This window comes from Antedon mediterranea, chromosome 3, assembly GCF_964355755.1.
Source record: "Antedon mediterranea chromosome 3, ecAntMedi1.1, whole genome shotgun sequence".
Taxonomy (NCBI): Eukaryota; Metazoa; Echinodermata; class Crinoidea; order Comatulida; family Antedonidae; genus Antedon; species Antedon mediterranea.
The window spans coordinates 24,214,832-24,238,470 of NC_092672.1; the positions used below are offsets into that span (position 1 = coordinate 24,214,832).

At 31.5% G+C, this 23,639-nt stretch overlaps 1 long non-coding RNA gene across 2 annotated transcripts; it reads right to left on the minus strand.

The window, feature by feature from the left end:
• Nucleotides 1–10,448: 10,448 nt before the first annotated feature.
• On the minus strand, nt 10,449–13,079 carry LOC140043730 (uncharacterized). 2 transcript variants are annotated; one of them, XR_011844375.1, is made up of 3 exons: nt 13,015–13,079; nt 12,385–12,526; nt 10,449–10,772 (listed from the first exon to the last, which is right to left on the minus strand). It is a non-coding gene; the product is annotated as an uncharacterized lncRNA (long non-coding RNA). The 2 variants fall into 2 exon arrangements; XR_011844374.1 differs by having other exon boundaries at nt 13,003–13,056.
• Between the last annotated feature and the right edge of the window lie 10,560 nt (nt 13,080–23,639).

Below are 23,639 nucleotides of genomic sequence, written 5' to 3' on the forward strand. Positions count from 1 at the left end.
TCAAGTGGTGTGATGTCTGGAAAAGAAAAGTGAAAAACGAAAAAATTAAGAAATTTGCCCAATTGAATTACAAATTACTAAATAGAGTTGTACCTACAAATCTAAAACTGTATAACTGGAAACTGAAAAATAATAACATATGTAACAATTGTGGAGTCATTGAAGACGAAAAACATATGTTTTATTATTGTAGACGTAATCAAATACTGTGGAAAAATTGACAATATATTTAACAAGGCCAACAGCCATTAAGTCGCGTGCTACAATGCATAGTGATACCGGACCGACAGACAAACAGACCGACAGACAGACAGACCGACAGACAGACGGAACGACCGACATAGTGAACTATACTGACCGAAATTACTGAACATGTTTAAAAATGTTGAAATGTTTAAAAAAATTTATATTTTTTTAATTTACACGTGCGTAGCCTGTCACTTTTGACGTGCTCGTATAACGTAATTTCGAGTTGAAAAGTAAGTCAAGAAAACAGAAATCGGGCAAAATGAGTGCGCAATAACATTTAACGCGCAGTGCGCGCGCAAAAATCTGCGCACTCATGGCAATTTTGTAAACGCTTAAAATTGCCTGAAACGTACTCTTATTTCATCGAAAATAAATTTTGAAAATTTTAAGCGCGCGTACGCTTGCGTTACATGCGCTACGCACGTAATTGTATTGCCATATGATGGTTTATGCCCTGAAATTTATGAATACCAAATTTTATTTAATTGTGATTCATGGTTGTTAAGATATGATTACAAACGTGATTTCGTTAAATCGTGCGTAGACCACGTAATGTTTTATTGCTCACCGTGAAAACATAACCACATCGATTCCTGGCCATAAGGAATATTCTGTGAAAAATTGACTTAGCTAGATTAAACTGATATCAAGATAAGGTCATAAAGCGATAAAACGCATAGTGATACTGGACCGACAGACAGACAGACAGACCGACAGACCGACCGACAGACAGACCGACAGACAGACCGACCGACCGACCGACATAGTGAACTATAGAGTCGCTTCCACGCGACTAAAAAGCTAGATAACAGCTGTAGCTCGTTCAAAGAACTCCTGTTAGGAAGTAAATGTCTATTAAACAAGGCCAACAGCCATTAAGTCGCGTGCTACAATGCATAGTGATACCGGACCGACAGACAAACAGACCGACAGACAGACAGACAGACAGACCGACAGACAGACGGACCGACCGACATAGTGAACTATACTGACCAAAATTACTGAACATGTTTACAAATGTTGAAATGTTTAAAAACATTTATATTTTTTTAATTTACACGTGCGTAGCCTGTCACTTTTGACGTGCTCGTATAACGTAATTTCGAGTTGAAAAGTAAGTCAAGAAAACAGAAATCGGGCAAAAAGAGTGCGCAATAACATTTAACCATTAGGCGCAGGAGCCCCGGATAGCGTTACGAAGTCGTTAACTCTGTCAGCCCATGGTCAACCCAACTAATGTGTTTTTCCCAAGGACAACTTATCAATAACTAAACTTTGTCACCACCCATAAGTGTGCTGTTCATTTCTTATTGACCAATGAACACCAATGTAACTGGACCTGAGTTTCTTGCTATTCGACCTTGGGTGCAAATTATACAATTAATTGATGTTAAGGCCACTGACTACTCTTTTCTGTATAGAAACACTGAATTGACTGAATAATAAGAAAACCCTACAATAATTTCTACTACTACTTGATATGGTGTTATACAAGAACTATATTAAAAGAATTGAATGTATGGAGAATGAAAAGTTAAAAGTTATAACTTATATGTAAAACATCACTTAGATGATATCTATCTCAGATATATCATTTTCTAAAAATTGTTTCATTAGTTAGATCACGGAAAACCAATACCAATACTGATCTGGACTCGGAAATTCAAAATGTAGCAGGCAACGTTTCACCAATGAAAACTTTCAAGACAAACAAAGTATCATAATTATCATGATATCCATTTTTATTTAATAACGATAAATGGATATAAATATTTCGTCTTTTTTGTTTTTTTGTGATGGAAAATATATTGAGTGAACATTGGCACAGAGCTTAAATGTTCCCCGTCCCCTTAATGTCCGCTTTATAGGAGTGTCCCCTCAGTAAGGATTTGCTGTTTTTCCCCTTAATAATAAATTATGATGTCCATCTTATCCTCTCAATTTTAATGTGCTACACCCGATAATAGAATACACATCTAGCTCGTGTGTACTTTAAAGAACCTAGTACATCTTTCGAGACGAGTGGGGGGTTACCCCGGTGTATTAGTACATCACAGCCACTGATCACCAACTGGGCCCTCTGGGAGACCAGTCTTTGACTGAAGAGGTTACCCAGTATAAATATATATTTCAATTCAATTCAATAGAATAACTGTACAGTAGGCTCCCATTTGATGCAATGTGTTACCCAATGTGCTCAATTTGATTGTGCTACCCAAATCCATGCTATTCATTTGAAATAATTTGCTATCCATTTGAAAGAATGTGCTACCCGATAATCCGTATAGAATAATGTACAGTACAATTATATCCATTTGATTGTGCTACCTAATGTGCTATCCATTTGAAATAATGTGCTATCCATTTGAAAGAATGTGCTATCCATTTGAAAGAATGTGCTACCCGATAATCTGTATAGAATAATGTATAGTACAGTACTATATCCATTTGATTGTGCTACCCAATGTGCTATCCATTTGAAAGAATGTGCTATCCATTTGAAAGAATGTGCTACCCGATAATCCGTATAGAATAATGTACAGTACTATATCCATTTGATTGTGCTACCTAATGTGCTATCCATTTGAAATAATGTGCTACCCGATAATCCTTATAGAATAATGTACAGTACTATATCCATTTGACTGTGCTACCTAATGTGCTATCCATTTGAAATAATGTGCTACCCGATAATCCTTATAGAATAATGTACAGTACTATATCCATTTGATTGTGCTACCCAATGTGCTATCCATTTGAAATAATGTGCTATCCATTTGAAATAATGTGCTATTTGAAAGAATGTGCTACCCGATAATCCGTATAGAATAATGTACAGTACAATTACATCCATTTGATTGTGCTACCTAATGTGCTATCCATTTGAAATAATGTGCTATCCATTTGAAATAATGTGCTATCCATTTGAAAGAATGTGCTATCCATTTGAAATAATTTTCTATCCATTTGAAAGAATGTGCTACCCGATAATCCGTATAGAATAATGTACAGTACTATATCCATTTGACTGTGCTACCTAATGTGCTATCCATTTGAAATAATGTGCTACCCGATAATCCTTATAGAATAATGTACAGTACTATATCTATTTGATTGTGCTACCCAATGTGCTATCCATTTGAAATAATGTGCTATCCATTTGAAATAGGCCTAATGTGCTACCCGATAATCATAGAATAATTACAGTACTATATCCATTTGATTGTGCTACCTAATGTGCTATCCATTTGAAAGAATGTGCTATCCATTTGAAGAATGTGCTATCCATTTGAAAGAATGTGCTATCCATTTGAAAGAATGTGCTATCCATTTGAAAGAATGTGCTACCCGATAATCCGTATAGAATTCACAGTACAGTTATATCATAGTTTTATCCATTTGATTGAGCTATCTATTGTGCTATCCGTTTGAACTAATGTGCTGTCTGTTTGAAATAATTCAGGGTTTTTTTTAAAATATGTTTTGCTATCCATTTTAAACGTGCTAAACAAGTTACATATTTGTAGATATAAATTTGCGGTACACCACGTAGGCCTATATTAGTTCTGAAAAGAACTGTTGAGTTGCTTGACGTTTCGATTTAGGCCTACTCCAAAGTCAAAGTCTCCAAAGCTATTCCAGCATGTCGTATTCGGGGAATCGCCCACAAGTGTTTTCTCAGAGAAGGGTATGTTCTGTATGGGGTTCTGTATGCTATTTGTTAATAATGTACCAAAAATGAAATGAAAAATTATATTAATTATCGGTATGTACGGAGGAAGCTCGAACAAGACGAAGCGCGAAACAAATAAAAGCGCAGCGCGAAACATCTGAAATGATATACAATTTCTCAAAACATGAAAACACAGAATATATTATATTAGTATAACTTTTTAATATTTCCAAAGGCTCGGACAAGGAAGAAGGGCCTTTAAAAACTGAATTGCTATATGTTAGACCACATTTCCATAACTTTTCAAAACTCATCGAACCCTCTGCTAGTAGGCCTAATTAATATAGGAGTGTATCGCCAAATCATTAGAGAAAAAAAAACATGGCATGAAGATGTAATTAATCAAACAACGGCCAAAGAATACCAACAATTTTAATTTAGGTTTCGATTCGTAATTACTAATGTGGTGGACTAAGCCTAGTTTGAAACTATAGTGACCATTTATTTTAGAAAGAAAGATAGACAAATTTGTTTCCATCTCCATGTTATTGTTAATACCAAGGCACTTTTCAATTAAAAATTCTGGCCTAGTATTCTTGCAAGGTCGTCACAGCTCCAGTTACAAAGGTCGTCACAGCTCCAGTTACAAACGGTGATACAAAGTGTCAATCATTTGACCAGTGAACAGCCCACTGGTAGGATAGTCCTTGAAACCGTCCGTAAAACACATTAATCACTCACATCAGTCATGCCGCTAATGGTTGAAAACCTCACTTTTTGGGGTTTTCAAACGTAACGCTATCCGGGGCTCCTGCGCCTAATGCGCGCAGTGCGCGCGCAAAAATCTGCGCACTCATGGCAATTTTGTAAACGCTTAAAATTGCCTGAAACGTACTCTTATTTCATCGAAAATAAATTTTGAAAATTTTAAGCGCGCGTACGCATGCGTTACATGCGCTACGCACGTAATTGTATTGCCATATGATGATTTATGCCCTGAAATTTATGAGTACCAAATTTTATTTAATTGTGATTCATGGTTGTTAAGATATGATTACAAACGTGATTTCGTTAAATCGTGCGTAGACCGCGTAATTTTTTATTGCGCACCGTGAAAACATAACCACATCGATTCCTGGCCATAAGGAATATTCTGTGAAAAATTGACTTAGCTAGATTAAACTGATATCAAGATAAGGTCATAAAGCGATAAAACGTATAGTGATACTGGACCGACAGACAGACAGACAGACCGACAGACAGACCGACCGACCGACATAGTGAACTATAGAGTCGCTTCAGTTTAAATATATTTTAAAAGATATGAATACACTAGGCATGTTGTAACTTATAAGTGGCATCCATTTTTGTATTTTAAGATGTACAGTTTTTGTATGCATATAATCAAACCACTATATGTATAGGCCTAAAGGTTAAAAGAGTAAAGATCAGAAAATAACGAAAAAAGTAGAAAACGGAAATTTAATGTATGAAAATGAAATGTGAACGAAATTTGTATGAAAGAATGAATAAAGGTGGTGGTTAACCACAAAAGAGAAAAAAAAAAGGACTGATAGGAGATCCACTTTTTCACAATTAGTAATTATATATTTTAATAGTTTGCCACCCAAAGTCGTCATTTCTGAAACCACTAACACATTTAAAAACCGATTGGATTTGTTGTAGAAATTAGGTTAAAAGGGTAAACAAATTTACCTATCTAAACTATCAGAACCAATATTCTAAACACTGAGTGGATGATTGATCAATTAAAAATAGAATCATTGGTATAACAAGAAACGCTGTAATTCATTGATAGGTTCTGCATGACATGGTCAGACTGATCACGAATCACACATAATACACAATATTCTTTCGAACTGACAGATGATAAGGAAGATCTTATATTTAAAAGTAACAACTTATTGAAAGAAAAAAAAACAGTAGAACTTAAAACTTCATGAGTCACTGAGAAAGCATCGCTCTAAACCTTTGCGGATTTCTATAAGGCAACTGTTTCGATAAAATATATAAAAACTGACAGAAAATCTGCTAATCAACCATTGGAGTATGATCGTAGCCCAATTTTAATATCTTTAACCAAATATGACTTCACATATCTTGATGGATGGCGTTGAAATACCCACAGATGTTCCAGAAGAAAACTTACAGTAAAAACATGATGGTCATCCACTATAGGATGCAGTAAACATGGCTGTAAACATTTGGGGACTATGCAAGTATTTATGCAAGTTACCTAGATATTTCGTCATTTTGTTGTATTTGATCATTACATTGGAAAGGGGTGGATAAAAGCAGTGACACGATTGAAAGGATAGTCCCAATGTACTAATCTGTACTTCCGTATGTGTTTTGGGCCACACTCATCGGTTTGGAGAACAAATATCACACAGTTTTGTCAATAACAAAGAGCTTGCAATTATACATAAAGTTGATGTTAATTAATGATATGCACTTTGTAACAGTAGCCTTCAAAAGTATGGACGATGTCTGGTATAGTGAACAATAAAGTGGTTGAAAACCTATTAAGAATAATCTAACCAGCTTCCATGCTATTACAGGTTGCAACACGTCATTATTTGCTGGTTATGGGAAGAGGTCATACTGGAAATCATTTTTAACGCATCCACTCCTTGTAAATGGAATTGATTAAGATTAAGACTTTCCACGTACAGTGTACACTAAAGTTTAATATTGCCAAATATATGGTACTCTTGAGCAGATAACTGTATAGACTACAGACTACTCTTTGGTGCTATGTACCTCCATCTAGACTCAGTGAACATATACCAATAACACTAGTGATATATATTTCCCTTATATATTAAGTATTTTACTTCACTCAATAAATATTTAAGTACCTGTATTTATACTTCGGGAAGCACTTAAAATTAAAAAACTCACCTATGGTGAATACAGACATCATAGAACCTAAACATACGAGCCAACTATCAGGCAGAGATCAGGTTGTGGCCTAAATGAATCGGGTCGTTTGGAAGCCCCTAACCCAGTTGTCAGTTTGGAACTTGTTACATGTGTATGTAAACTAAAGAGCCAGATGAAGTTGTTACAGAAAGCATGCATATGTGGTTGTGATTCAATCGTTTGCCGTTACCCAGATGGCCAGTAGGCATTATATATCAGTGCTTGAAGAAATACCCACCACAGAGCGTTACCTCCTTCCATCCCAGAAAATCTTCGAATATTGGCATGTGCCCATGCCGCCCATTACTCCCAACCCACAAATCCTCTGTGACCGTTTTTAAATGAAATTTAAGACATTCCAGTAGGCTTCCAATTTCGGTTATTTTGATACTCTAGGACTCATCCTCTCCATTCCTTTAACACCTTCCAGGAGTGACTCAAAAATTTTAAAATCTTCCCAGTACAATTCTGGTCTTTTTGAAACCACACTATAACCATCAGCCCAAGGCTATCATGAAAATTATATTTATTTCAATTATTAATACCGATAATTAACCGTGTCTGTGCTCTATTTGACCTTATGACCTTGAAAATGACCTTTAAACTTGTAAGTTGAAAAATTGATGAACTGCACCATCTGCAGTAATATGTCAATAATGATCCAATAATGGTTACATTTCTTTTAATTAGCTTATATGTTGTTGAAAACAGCTTAAACCTCTATTTTACCATATTTGACCTTATAACCTTAAAAATGACCTTTGACCTGAAATTTGAGAGCGGCATCCACCCCTATCTTTTTTGTAATCCCATAAGGGATATATTCCACATGGTTGCCTGCTATTAACAAAAAATGCCCCCATGATGAAAAAGCTCACATTGGCCGCCCTACTATAAAATTGTATTAAGAGATTTATTGAAAATTATGGTTTTAATTAATGTTTACCCAATTTGTAATAATAATGCTAAACAAAATAGGGTGAAGTTTGAACAACTTAGTGTATAAGTCATTTTCAACTGTTATATTCTAATTGATACTAGATTGTACCACGTCACAATGTTAGCAAACTTCCTGCTTTGTAGCCATACTACAGTTTTTCATGAATATTTTCTGATTTTTGTAATACCAACATAAACATGGTCAATTTATTGCATCTAAAAGAGGTCAATTAAAAATTAAAATAGAGATCTAAAACAACAGATGATCACATTTTTTTTATTTTAAATTGTCTGCTTTATGGCATATTTAACTGTCTACTGACTGCATATGTAAACAGTGATGATTGTTAGAATTCACATTTTCTGCACTCAGATCTTTAAATCACTGGTGCTTTACTTGTACATATACTTTACAGTGGAAACAGGATGCTACTTAGTTATTATCCCTAAAATACTTTTTTTTCTCTTTTGTGGCGTTAACCACTATTTATTCATTTCATTTCATCAACATATTAATACAATTATTTCTAATAATAATAATAATAACTATTCATTGTTATTCTTACTTTTGTTTGGTTTATATATATATATATATATATATATATATATATATATATATATATATATATATATATATATATGCAGGCAGCACTTGCCAGCTTTATGCTCTGACGTTATCCAAATTCCTTCACTTGCACTGATGAAGGGCTAGTGTTGCCCGAAAGCTCTGCTAACTTTTCTGGCTGTTTACTTTATCGTTTTGATTTAGCTTTTCGCTTTTTATTTTTGTATCTCCATTGAGATCCAGCCACTGATACCCACAGCATTGTCATTTTTTTCAGTAATTTGCCTTTGGATTTATATATATATATATATATATATATATATATATATATATTTTTTTTATTTATTTTATCAACGTTACTGTTCTTGGAATCAGAGCATTAATATTTCTTTTCTGTTATCCACCTTTTTTCATAATTTTCTAGTAGTTTTTTTGTTCTATAATTCTCAACATCTAAAATTGTGAACACTTAACTAATAAATGTACTGTAGGAGATACATTTACTAATGCTGTATAGTTATTTTCGGTAGTATTCTTGACATATAATTCATTTATACCCTATATACAGATTATATACATTATTTTAAAATACGAATATAAAAAAAAACAAAAACAAAAATATTAAAAATGCTTTTCTTACTCCTGACGTGTCTAGTTTTATGTCTCATGGTTATATTTGTTTGCTTATCTTCTCGTGCGTTACTTATGTTGCGTTACGTTTCTTTTTTTCCCTAAAATACTTTGATAACAAATAGTATATCAAGACACTTAAATGTTATGAAGAGGGAAGCTTGAATGCCACTATCATTCCAAAATAGGGATACCCAGTGGGCAAAAATTGGTTGAATTAACGTTAATTCAACGTTATCTGCAAACGTTGAAATAACGTTGAAAAAGTGGTTGAAAATGAAAGTTTGCCTCAACGTAAATGTCAACGTTGAATCAACATAGAAATTATCAACGTTGAAACAACGTGCAAATAAGTAACGTTGAAATAACGTTGAAAAAATGGTTGAAAATGAAAGTTTGCCTCAACGTAAATGTCAACGTTGAATCAACATAGAAATTATCAACGTTGAAACAACGTTAAAATAGGTAACGTTGAAATAACGTTGAAAAAATGGTTGAAAATGAAAGTTTGCCTCAACGTAAATGTCAACGTTGAATCAACATAGAAATTATCAACGTTGAAACAACGTTAAAATAGGTAACGTTGAAATAACGTTGAAAAAATGGTTGAAAATGAAAGTTTGCCTCAACGTAAATGTCAACGTTGAATCAACATAGAAATTATCAACGTTGAAACAACGTTAAAATAAGTAACGTTGAAATAACGTTGAAAAAATGGTTGAAAATGAAAGTTTGCCTCAACAAAAATGTCAACGTTGATTCAACATAGATTATCAACGTTGAAACAACGTAAAAATGTCTACGTTGAAATTATCAATGTTGATTCAATGTTGAAATTATTAACGTTGAAACAACGTAATAATTAAGTTGAAATGAAAATTTGCATCAACGTAAATTTCAACATAGATTTAACGTTGAAATTATCAACGTTGATTCAATGTTGAAATATTAAAGTTAATTCAACATTATCCGCAAACGTTGAAATAACGCTGAAAAACTGTTGAATTAAAGTTTAAATTAAAAAAAATATCAACGTTGATCCATTGTAGAGTAATCAACCAAATTCAAGGTAGAAAAAATAACGTTCAATCAACGTATACAGATCAACGTTGATTCAGTGTAAACACATTTTTACCGTTGATTCAACATAGAAATTATCAACATTAATTTAACACAGCAATGGTTTAGTTATTAGAAGAACAGCTTATAGTAACACAACCAAAATAAATCAAGCTGAAATCTGGCATATTTTCAATGGTAATTGATTTGTTGAATTACTATATCCAATTTGAATCAACGGTTTTAAAGTAGTTGGTAGTAAAGTTACTGTTACGTCGCAGAATCCATCAATAGAGACATTTTATAAATACTGTATATCTCACTAATCTTTAATTTCTATAAAAACATAAAATAACATTTAATCAGGTGTTATCAAATTATCAGGCAAAATCCAAGCAACAATCAAATAATGTACATCCTCACTGACAGTTCTCAGGTACCAATGTTAAGTATAAAAAATATACTAATAACCAGTTTGTAATATGTTTGCCAACTAACATGATTGAATAACTATAAATATTGGCTGATTACAGTAAAATACAACACACGTCACAGGTGCCTTGTGCTAATGTTGCAGAAGTCCAAATGATGGCAATAACACATTACTGTAATTGCATTGTTCCGATTATTAGTCAATAAACAGTTGCCTCGATTCCTGTGTTGACATTGTCCTATGGTTTCCAAAAGTGTGGCAATATTATTTTTCCAAACCTGAAACAAATTCAATCAAGTTACTGTAGTTTTAAACAAAAATAATACAGTAAAAAATTAATTGAAAGATTTATTGTCCCCAAAAAACATGAACAATGAAGATTAATACAATCATACTTTGAATACCTTGCCATTTTGCAATTTTAACAATTTAGATATTCACTTGCCGTAGAAAATAAACAAAAACAATAAATATTTCACTTAACAAAAATACAAAATAAACAGTATATTTAACCAAAAACCAATTGTTTGTTTAAATTGTCCCCCTTTTCAGGTACAAATGCATTTTTTGAAATCTAATTTTTTGGTCAAAGTGAACAACTCTACAGTGACGGCATATTCAACAAAACATTTTTAAAAAAATTGTTCAGTTCAATTATATCTTTAACACATTGTTCAAAAATCATACTGTACATAAACAAAATTCAGAACATCATTTCACACTTACACGTAAAATATGCAATCAATTAAATTTATGTAAATAATATTTCAACACTGTATTAATATTTACGCCGTGGTCATAGGATTCCGGCACCGTAACTCAACTGCCCAGCGTTAGGGAATCCGACACGCTATTGCGCATGCCCAGAGCAAGGTAATCGGCGACTCTATTTTTGTCTACAACAGACTAAAGCGTGGTTCCCACTAGCGACGCAACACAAGGACGTAACGCAACGCAAGTGAATTGACCAATCACAAGCGATGGCTTATTCGCTTGTGATTGCTAACTGTCTATAACTTCGCTTGTTATTGGTTAAAACGCTTGCGTTGCGTTTACGTCCTTGCGTTACGTTCTAGTGGGAACCAAGCTTTACAGCGATGGATCATTTTAATAGATGCGCCACGGCAAACTAGCCGGCCTACATGCCTAATAATACTAGTAGGCCTACCAGCTAGATGTGACCATTGGGCCTATTTATTTCGTAATTAAAAAAGTCGTTGCTTCATTCATATATAAACTTTATGAATTATAATTACATGAATAGTTTTAATTTTTATGATTTTTCAAGTACAAAATAAAAGATTTCATATAACGCATTGATACTGTACATAACATCATGCAGCAATCATATACAAGTTGATTTGTTGACAGCAACCGCCGTGCGGAATAATTATAGCTTGCACTAGTGCCACAGACCGCGCACCACATTACCCGAGAGTCGGAGTGTTAACTAGGGATGTACTGTGTAGCCAAAGATATCTTTGCTGTGGCCTAGTTAGTCGTCGCGCGGGGGAGAGAGCGATGGATGCGATAGGCATGTAGGCCGGCTAGTTCGCCGTGGCGCAGCTATTAAAATGATCCATCGCTGTAAAGCTTGGTTCCCACTAGAACGTAAAGCTAGGACATAAACGCAACGCAAGCGGAAAAAAAACCAGAACTGTTCGGGAGAAGTCCGTGTCGCAACGCTACGCTATTCATTTTCGTACATTTCTTGAAATACGCAAGCTCATTCTTATCAATATCATAATAATTATTTTAACGCGTGGCGTAATTATTAATTCATGTATGGCCTAGGCCAAGTTTCATCCATCGCTCTCTCCCCCACGCGACGACTAACTAGGCCACAATTTATTCAATTCAATATTAAAGTTAAGAACTATAAATACCAACCTTTTGTATATAAAAATATTGATCATCCATTAGATTTTTCTCGTTTGATTCACATAGAAAAGATTATAGGCCTACATGTACTTCATTATTTTGTACTCTAGCTAGGCATAGGCCTAAGGGCCTTATTAGCTAGGCCTACAATCTGAAATAAAGAAAGCGAGTAAGTTTAACAAATAGCCGTCCTAGGCTAGCATGTGTTTGTATACTATTAATATTAATAATAGCATTAGCAGCTACTGTAGACAGCCTAGCAGAAAGCTAGCTAGGCCTAGGCCAACTAATTATATATTATAATGTTATATTTATGTATACTTTTGGATAAATAAAGAAAGTATTGAACTAAAGGCCTAATAGTACATACCATTTTATAACCATGATAAGTACAGTACTGTAGTTATCCTTGGCAAGGCAAATGTTTGCCCTTGACAGGCATGATACTAAATGCTTCCACTAGGCCTTCAGTTCATCAGTTTGGCAGCCTGCCTAGCCTACCTATTATAGCCTAGCTAGCTATGCATGTGAGTGTGGCCTACTAGACTAGAGGCTAGATATTGATAAGGTTAAAATAGTCAAGCTTATAAATTAGTAGATTACAAATAAAAAAGATTGTTTTCCTACCTGAAAACATACTTATTTGACAATTTCAATGATGAGCCTTTTTTTTCTACACACCACTGTAACTGTAGGCCTAGCCTACGTCGAAGTAACTGAAATTACTGACACCAGTTTCAAAATTTTATCAAAACGAAACTAACCAATGACAAGCTCGTAGGCCTATCTATTCTTATGAAATTTGATCTTGCATGAAAGGATCATTCAATTTTCAACACAACTTCTAGAACATTTTTGTATTATACAGAGACAATAATATTTGCCAATCTAAAATTCCTAAATAACCAATAATCATTTGTTTTACAATAAAGGATGATAAAATAAACCGCCAACTGAAATCTAATGTTAATTTAACGTTGAAACATCAATGGCAACGCACTTAAACACATTATTTTATATTAAACGTTAGTAAAAACATGTCATTTTAACCAAAGTATTAAATAGAATTTATCTTTAATTTAACGTTTAATTAACATTGAAAAACAAAAATAATAATTGTTTGAAAAAAAAACATAATTTCAAGAGTTTTTCAACGTTGAAAACATGTCATTTGAAAATGACTAAAATAACGTTGGAATAACATTGAAAAACAAAAATAATAATTGTTTGAAAAAAAGTACTAGATACAATGTTATTTCAACGTTGGATCAACATTGATAAATTAACGTAAATTACTAGTTAGAAAGACAATATTATTTCAACGTTGGGGCAACATTGATAAATTAACGTAAATTTCTTGTTAAAAATACCATGTTATTTCAACGTTGGATCAACATTGATAAATTAACGTAAATTACTAGTTAGAAATACAATGTTATTTCAACGTTGGATCAACATTGATAAATTAACGTAACTTTCTAGTTAAAAATACAATGTTATTGCAACGTTGGATCAACATTGATAAATTAATGTAAATTTCTTGTTAAAAATACAATGTTATTTCAACGTTGGATCAACATTGATAAATTAAAGTAAATTTCTAGATATAAAGACAATGTTATTTCAACGTTTTATCAACATTGATAAATTAACGTAAATTACTAGTTAAAAATACAATGTTATTTCAACGTTGGATCAACATTGATAAATTAACGTAAATTACTAGTTAGAAAGACAATGTTATTTCAACGTTGGATCAACATTAATAAATTAACGTAAATTTCTAGTTAAAAATACAATGTTATTTCAACGTTGGATCAACATTAATAAATTAACGTAAATTTCTAGTTAAAAATACAATGTTATTTCAACGTTGGATCAACATTGATAAATTAACGTAAATTACTAGTTAAAAATACAATGTTATTTCAACGTTGGATCAACATTGATAAATTAACGTAAATTACTAGTTAAAAATACAATGTTATTTCAACGTTGGATCAACATTTGATAAATTAACGTAAATTTCTAGTTAAAAATACAATGTGATTTTAACGTTGGATCAACATTGATAAATTAACGTAAATTACTAGTTAAAAATACAATGTTATTTCAACGTTGGATCAACATTGATAAATTAACGTAAATTTCTAGTTAAAAATACAATGTGATTTTAACGTTGGATCAACATTGATAAATTAACGTAAATTACTAGTTAGAAAGACAATGTTATTTCAACGTTGGATCAACATTAATAAATTTACGTAAATTACTAGTTAAAAATACAATGTTATTTCAACGTTGGATCAACATTGATAAATTAACGTAAATTACTAGTTAGAAAGACAATGTTATTTCAACGTTGGATCAACATTAATAAATTAACGTAAATTTCTAGTTAAAAATACAATGTTATTTCAACGTTGGATCAACATTAATAAATTAACGTAAATTTCTAGTTAAAAATACAATGTTATTTCAACGTTGGATCAACATTGATAAATTAACGTAAATTACTAGTTAGAAAGACAATGTTATTTCAACGTTGGATCAACATTAATAAATTTACGTAAATTTCTAGTTAAAAATACAATGTTATTTCAACGTTGGATCAACATTGATAAATGAACGTAAATTACTAGTTAAAAATACAATGTTATTTCAACGTTGGATCAACATTGATAAATTAACGTAAATTACTAGTTAAAAATACAATGTTATTTCAACGTTGGATCAACATTAATAAATTAACGTAAATTTCTAGTTAAAAATACAATGTGATTTTAACGTTGGATCAACATTGATAAATTAACGTAAATTACTAGTTAGAAAGACAATGTTATTTCAACGTTGGATCAACATTGATAAATTAACTTAAATTACTAGTTAGAAAGACAATGTTATTTCAATGTTGGATCAACATTGATAATAAAATGAAAATTTCTAGTTAGAAATACAATGTTATTTCAACGTTGGATCAACATTGATAAATTAACGTAAATTTCTAGTTAGAAAGACAATGTTATTTCAACGTTGCATCAACATTGATAATAAAACGTAAATTTCTAGTTAAAAATACAATGTTATTTCAACGTTGGATCAACTTTGATAAATTAACGTAAATTTCTAGTTAAAAATACAAGGTTATTTCAACGTTGGATCAACATTGATAAATTAACGTAAATTTCTAGTTAAAAATACAATGTTATTTCAACGTTGGATCAACATTGATAAATTAACGTAAATTTCTAGTTAGAAAGACAATGTTATTTCAACATTAAATCAACATTGATAAATTAACGTAAATTACTAGTTAGAAGGACAATGTTATTTTAACGTTGGATCAACATTGATAAATTAACGTAAATTTCTAGTTAAAAATACAATGTTATTTCAACGTTGAATCAACATTTATAAATTAACGTAAAACATTTGTTAGAAAAACAATGTTATTTCAACGTTGGATCAACATTGATAAATTAACGTAAAACATTTGTTAGAAAGACGATGTTATTTCAACGTTTGATTAACATTGATAAATGAACATAAACATTCTATTGAAAAGAAAATGTTATTTCAACGTTGATTCAATGTTTATTAATAAACGTAAAAAATATAGTTAGGGAAAAAATGTTATTTCAACGTTGATTCAACGTTTGAAATACGCTGACAACATGATTTCAACAAATCAACTATATTTCAACGTTGATTCAACGTTGAAATTATGTTCTGTGCCCACTGGGTAGGCTGCTGTGTAGTGTTCATATGACAGGTTCAGTTTTGAAATTCACTAGCTAGTAATAAAGCCTTAGTTTCTGTCTATAATAGCATTACTCCTAATACAGCATATTAAAGTTTAAAATTAAAATGTTTAAATTTGAGAATTTTAATTTTCAATCTATTTCATATTTTCAAGAATCTGATGAGCATTACAAGTTGACAATATGAATTGCATTACATTAGATTCAAAAGAAATCGTCATTATCAAGTAAGGAGAAAAGAGGGACTTGCCTTCATTTTAAAGTTAGTTTGTCATAGATCTATGATATATACAGCCATGAAAAATATGAATACCAATACCAAAAATATAAAAAGATGGGATGTTGAACCCACAAATGTGAAAACGCCCACAAATGTGAAAACAACCACAAATGTGAAAACGCATCACCCACAAATGTGAAAACAACCACAAATGTGAAAACGCATCACCCACAAATGTGAAAACAACCACAAATGTGAAAACGCATCAACCACAAATGTGAAAACAGCGCCCACAAATGTGAAAACGATCATCGCCCACAAATGTGATAACGCCCACAAATGTAAAAACAAGAGAGACTTTTTCGCCCACAAATGTAAAAAAAATCAGATCAAATTTAATGCTAGATTCAGACAAACATTATATCATGATTGTATTGAGTTGTTTGTTCACGATACGTCTGTTAGGGTCGTCGTTAACACGTTGGATTATTATAATTTGCTGCTCATGCGCGCGATATTTGCACGTTAACTCGTTTGTTTAATGAACGTAATAGTTCAAGACAATATTTGTTATTTGCTACGCGCGTGCACCATACTTCAAGGTCAAGGCCATGTTATATCATTGTTGTTTCTACTGTGTGGTTGTTGGCTTACTATTATGTACGTATAGTTATAAGTCGATGTTCGATATATTTTTTTTGCGCGCACACGATACAACAAGGTCAAGGTTAAATTGCTACTTGTATGTAGTGTGTGGTTATTAACTCGTTGGCTTACTGTTATGTACGTATAGTTCAGTCGATGCTCGATTCGATGTTTTTGGGCGCGTACACGATACCACAAGGTCAAGGTCATATATACTATTGCTACTTGTGGTTGTTAACTCGTTGGCTTATTGTTATGTACGTATAGTTCCAAGTCGATGGTCGATTCGATTTTTTTTTGTGCGCGTGCACGATACTACGAGGTCATATATCATTGCTGCTTGAAGTGCAGTTGGGCTTACTATATTAGTATTATGTACGTATTATAGCTCCAAGTCGATGCTCGGTGTACACGATACTACAAGATCAATGCTATACTCGTCGTTCAGTTATTGCAGTAGTTCCTAATGTTCAATTTTTTTTACAAAACTATAACCACAAGATAATAATACAAGAGCTAGAATTGTAACATAGAATAACACCGTAACACCAATATCCAACCAAACATAATACACGATATGATAGTATCAAACTTGTCACGAACATGTATTCTATAAAACATACTATAAAATCTATAACAATTATACTAATGGACAAAACTTCCTACTATACTACTATTTACATTCGTGGTTTAATCTGATGCTTATTGTTTAATTTGTATATCTATTTTTAGCGGATAATTATAAAGATATACGGAGAATAATATTACCTATTGAATGCATTAAAATTTAACTGATTTACTATCAAACGTATATTCGACAATTTAAAGAAATAGAATTAAGTAGCAATAGTATATTATGAACTTGACCTTGTGGTATTGTGTACGCGCACAAAAACATCAAATCGAGCATCGACTTGAACTATACGTACATAACAGTAAGCCAACGAGTTAATAACCACACACTACATACAAGTAGCAATTTAACCTTGACCTTTTAGTATCGTGTGCACGCGCAAAAAAACATCGAACATCGACTTATAACTATACGTACATAATAGTAAGCCAACAACCACACAGTAGAAGCAACAATGATATAACATGGCCTTGACCTTGAAGTATCGTGCACGCGCGCAGCAAATAACAAATATTGTCTTGAACTATTACGTTCATTAAACAAACAAGTTAACGTGCAAATATCGCGTGCATGAGCAGCAAATTATAATAATCCAACGCGTTAACCACGACCCTAACAGACGTATCGTGAACAAACATTTATTGAAACAACTCAATACAATCATGATATAATGTAGTACCTCGATCAAAATTGTTTGAGTCTAGCATTAAATTTGATCTGATTTTTTTTTTTACATTTGTGGCCGAAAAATTCTCATTTTTTTTTTACATTTGTGGGCGTTATCACATTTGTGGGCGATGATCGTTTTCACATTTGTGGGCGCTGTTTATTACATTTGTGGTTGATGCGTTTTCACATTTGTGGTTGTTTTCACATTTGTGGTTGTTTTCACATTTGTGGGTGATGCGTTTTCACATTTGTGGTTGTTTTCACATTTGTGGGCGTTTTTACATTTGTGGGTTCAACATGGGATTTATAATTTAATGAATAGAGCACTCAAACAGAGAGAGAGGAAATATTTTTGTTTTTGGTTATGCATTTTGTTTACCTTCAATACCCACATTCTGGGTTTCTGTAGTACCTTTATCTTTTCAGTTCATATTTTATGCATACAGATTGAGAACCACCAATTCATCATCATTTCCACTTACATTAAAGCAATAATTTGTATAGTATGTTTTTATGGTGAACTATTATAATTTTATTTAAAGCAATTTCAGATAAAAGCTATGCATAGAAATCTTTTAAATTGCAATAAATAAACGCATGTCCTTTTTGTACGACATTTAAAAAAGGCATTATAGTGAACAAAAACTATGATGCCAAGTTGGTGCTCGAGGCAGAAATTTGTTTAAGGATTGTTGTATTTTCTTGAAAAATCAGTAGATCAGAAATATTTAAAAAGCAATAATTAAAATGAAGTTGCAACAATTTGATTATAATTTATTAGTAGGAATTTACTTAGCCCTAAACTCATACTTACAGTGAGAGCTCACACATTTCATTTTACATACACATGCACTTGAAAATGACAGTTACACAATGATGACACATATCATCAAAACAAATGTAAATGTACTTTACATTAATTGTTTCTCCACTTAACTGTTTTCATAGTCACATTATTATCATTTATATGGGACTGTTTTGTACTACAATTCTTTATGCTGTTATCAAAATGACTTTATACTATACTGCAATATTTACATTGATCATCTGTTCTGGTAAAGTAGACCCTATCATAGAGGCTTACACTATGTATACCAAGGTCTACTCGCCCTAATTTGGCCAACATTTTCGGCAGTTAGAAATGTATTGGCCACAAAATATTAATTACATTACTCAAAATTTGCGACACCTTAATTCTGTTCTGCTCATTATAATATTTTTAATTATTTCCACGTCTGTTCATAACTTGCCTCCAAATGTTAAAGATAGTCTAGTTTTTTCCCTTTCTTCATTTATATATTCACTTAAGAAAAACTTGCCTCAAATACCTCGATCCCGTCTACCCCCTAAAGTGCTCTGTACCTTGTGATTTTTATTATTTATAAAAGACGAAATAAATTAAATTCATAGATTATAAATAATTACAATATTGTTTATCGTGTGGATGGACGATTGTGTTTATAACCCTTTGATTAACCCCACACCTCATAGGATACATACAGTACAAAACAATTACGGCCTAGACTCTGCTTCTACAGATCATTTATTCAGACTATTCAGGCCACTGGTTCCTTCTAAGCATGCACAATACAATTGTGTCATCGTCTCCATTGAATCCTTTGCTTACAAGTAATCAAAGTGGTGGTGAAGCAGGTTGATTTGACAGGTTTCCATGTTATTTCATTGCCCCTTGCTTATTCTTAGTAATATTTATTATAGTACCTTAACACAACTTCTGTTACACAAGGCAAACTAGTGCTGGTCTATTGATACTAAAACTAAGAAATCTTCTGACAGACTGTCACTTAGAGCTGGTTTATATCCATTGTTAATCTAATTTGTTTTAATTCTGAATTGTTTGACTTGGCATAACCATCTGGTATGCAAATAACCATCTGGTATGCAAACACAATAATCATTACCTGTACAAATTGTTGTACTTTATTATTAGGAATTTAAAAGAGAAATAAATGTTACCTTTGAGTTTGATTTTTGATAATGATAATTATCTATATTATGTGAAATATAATAACCTCTATGTGCCTAATATTTTCAGTATAAAAGAACACCTTTGTCTTATGCTGCTGAAGCTGGTCACAGCAGCACATGTATATGCCTGATCAATGCAGGATCAGACGTGAATATTGCAGACGAGGTAAGTCATGCAAACTTGTATTTAAGTGTCTCAAGTAATTGTATGATTTTAACAAAATATTTAAACTTTTTTTTTCCAATTTAAAAAGTCTAGATTAATTTTTTCATAAAATCTATAAATTGGAGTAATAAAGATTTTGTCTGATTTAATGTTGTAATTATAGATACAAAATCTTCACTCATCTTAAACCTTACATTATTTTAATGATTTACATTAATACATACAACAAATACAATACATTAGTTTACAATTTTTAATGACAGGTTTGCCAAATATAATTGTGGCACATTTCAACAAATTACAGCATATAATTACTGTAGATAAAACCTGTTTAAATTACATTTGCTCATAAGAGCATTATCGTTCTTCGGAATGTGCCTTGAAAGCTTGGTCTTTGCTCTATCATCCTACTGTACTCCATTGCTTGTAGTATAATATCCCACTACCCGGTCTGTGTTAAATATAAAGGCATCCATGTCTAATTCATATTATATTTACCTGTTTCAAATGAAAAAATGATTAGCTAGATTGTTTTAAATTTAAAGAAATGCAGAGAATAATTTGCAAGCATATAATTATATTTGAACATAATGAACAACTATCTAAAAGGTAGTCTTCTTTATTGTACCTTTTTAATATCCATGTGGGTAAAGTACATTGAAAGAATCCTTTCTCACTTCTCATCTCTTGTGCTGGGATACATATGTTATTTGTTTTATTCTTTGACTTGATTTATATTATCTTTCATTTATATGTAATTGTGAAACATTCTAAGCATGCCATTATTTGAAAATATTTTCTTATCTTATTTTATGCAATGTTATTATATTCTTCAATTTTCAACAACAGCTAGCTATTTAAAAAGAAAGAAAGTTGATTGAATATAATTGTACGTAAATTTTTCAGAAAATTCAGTCGATGATCACTGTTAAAAAAAAAATATACAATAAGAAATATTTAATGCAGTATTTAAAATGAATTAATGAAAACAATTATGCATTTCTTCAATGACCGCAAATGGTAACTGGCTGCAGGCCTTTTAATTTATTTCAAAGTCAGGTTTTTCAAAATTTACCCAACTTTGTCAATAAAATGATCCAATATTGGGAAATAAGTAAATAATATTCTAATTTTAGCTATTAATTATGTGAAAATCATTAAATTTGAGACCTCTAATCAGTCTCATACTTAGTAACTTTATTAAAACTAAAGACAAGTTTGACATGATGATTTTTTTGTCGCGAGAGAATAACGGTGTATTACTATCAGCAATTTAAAAAAAAAAATAATGTTCCTCAAATTTTCTAGACTATAAAACATGTCCTACTATAACAATTTGTCATGATCCATTTTAAATTTGAGTGCTAAATAAAACTTGTCTGCTAAATCTAAAACTTAGTTTTCTTCATCTTTCTGATTTGACAGTAAAACAAATGTAATTTCATTGCAAACCCTTGTTTATATCACCATGGTTAAGGACAGTTTTAAAGAAAACTGAATAGGCCAAATTTGTTTCGTTACGTTTCATGTCCAGGATTAGAATTTTTTATTTTTTATTTGAGAAATATGTGAAAGATGGTCTTACAGTTCAGTTGTGTTTACATACCTTAGAGTGCGTAATAAATGCTTCATTTTTATTTTTTTTATTACCATTAAAATACACAATGTAGCTAATAGATTAAAAAGCCATCCATCTCCAAAATTTGATTATAAAGGAAATGTGAACTATTACATTTTCTTTTTATTTATTTTATCTTTCATATATGTTATTACTCTATGATTTATATATACTACAGCTTGTGTATCTCTCAGTGTTCTTTCTTCTTTTTTTTAATTAAAAAATGCCCTTTTGCAGCAATGTCAAATGACCAAAGCTAAATATAATTGTCAAAAATAATGTACTATATGTACTGTAATTATTATTTACAAACTTTCTTATTTACAAATGGCGGTCATCACTAAGTTTGTTTACACTTGATATACTTACTTTCTGCAATGTAAATTATAATATTTAAAGTACTACAGTATGTTATTTCAAAATTACATGGAACAATAAAGTTATTGATTAATAATTAATACTCCTCACACTTTTTTTAATTTTATTAATCAGATACTGTAATTTAATAATTTTGATAATGTGCCAAATTGTTAAGTTAAATTGCGAAGTGTATATGGTCATTATTACAGTTATGATCATACTTCAGTTGAATATAATTTCCATTAAACAAAGAGAAGGAGCACAATACATTCAATTGCTTTCTTTAACTTACCAGTATCAGTTAATTCATTGCAATTATATCCAGGGCCTAATCCAAAACTTGTCACATCATAAATTTTTTAATTTTTCATTGGTTAAATTCTGTCCCGCCACCTTTCAGATACTATATATTGTTGTTATTACTATACCCTTAGATCATTTTTTATGAAACTTTGCCTAAATTTGAATTATAAGGTATTTATATTGACTATGTATTTAGATTTAATAAATAAAATATAAATATTTTTTAATTAGCCTTTAATTAGTTTTCCGTCACGCCACTTGTTCAGATTCCGTCCCGCCACTTGTTTAAATTCTGTCCTTACTAATCTAGGTAAAAATTAAAATTCATTCATACTTTCAGTCTGTTTGGTCTCTAATTGTTCATTAATATTGATTAATGGTAGTTCTAAATTAGTCCTGCTGCAAATAGAATCATTACCTTATAAATTCTCACCTTTATTTATAAAAAATAACTTTTTATTAATATGAATTATTCATGAGTTTGTAGCAAAAGGTACAATAAAATCGAATGCGATTCTATTTAGCTTTAGAATATACGCAGCTTTTTTTGTTCTTTAATTGTAGAATTTCTATTTAAACACAATACACAAAAAATTGATGATTTTATCTATATTTAAATATAAAAAAACACATTGGTTTATGAAATTGCCACACTTGAGTGGACACAAGACTTGATTGGTTAAAAGTTTGTCCAATCCTATAGCAATACTTTTAACCAATCGAGTAAGCAGTTTTGTTGGTGGGAAATCTGAATGAGTTAACCAACAGTGGAATTGCAGAATGTTGTGATTTCTGTTTTCTTTGGCATACTCTACTGCTGGCTGGTATTTTCTAAAATCATAAATTTGTTAAATGGAATTCAACATGGAAAAAAGTAAATCTAAATATCAACGGTACCG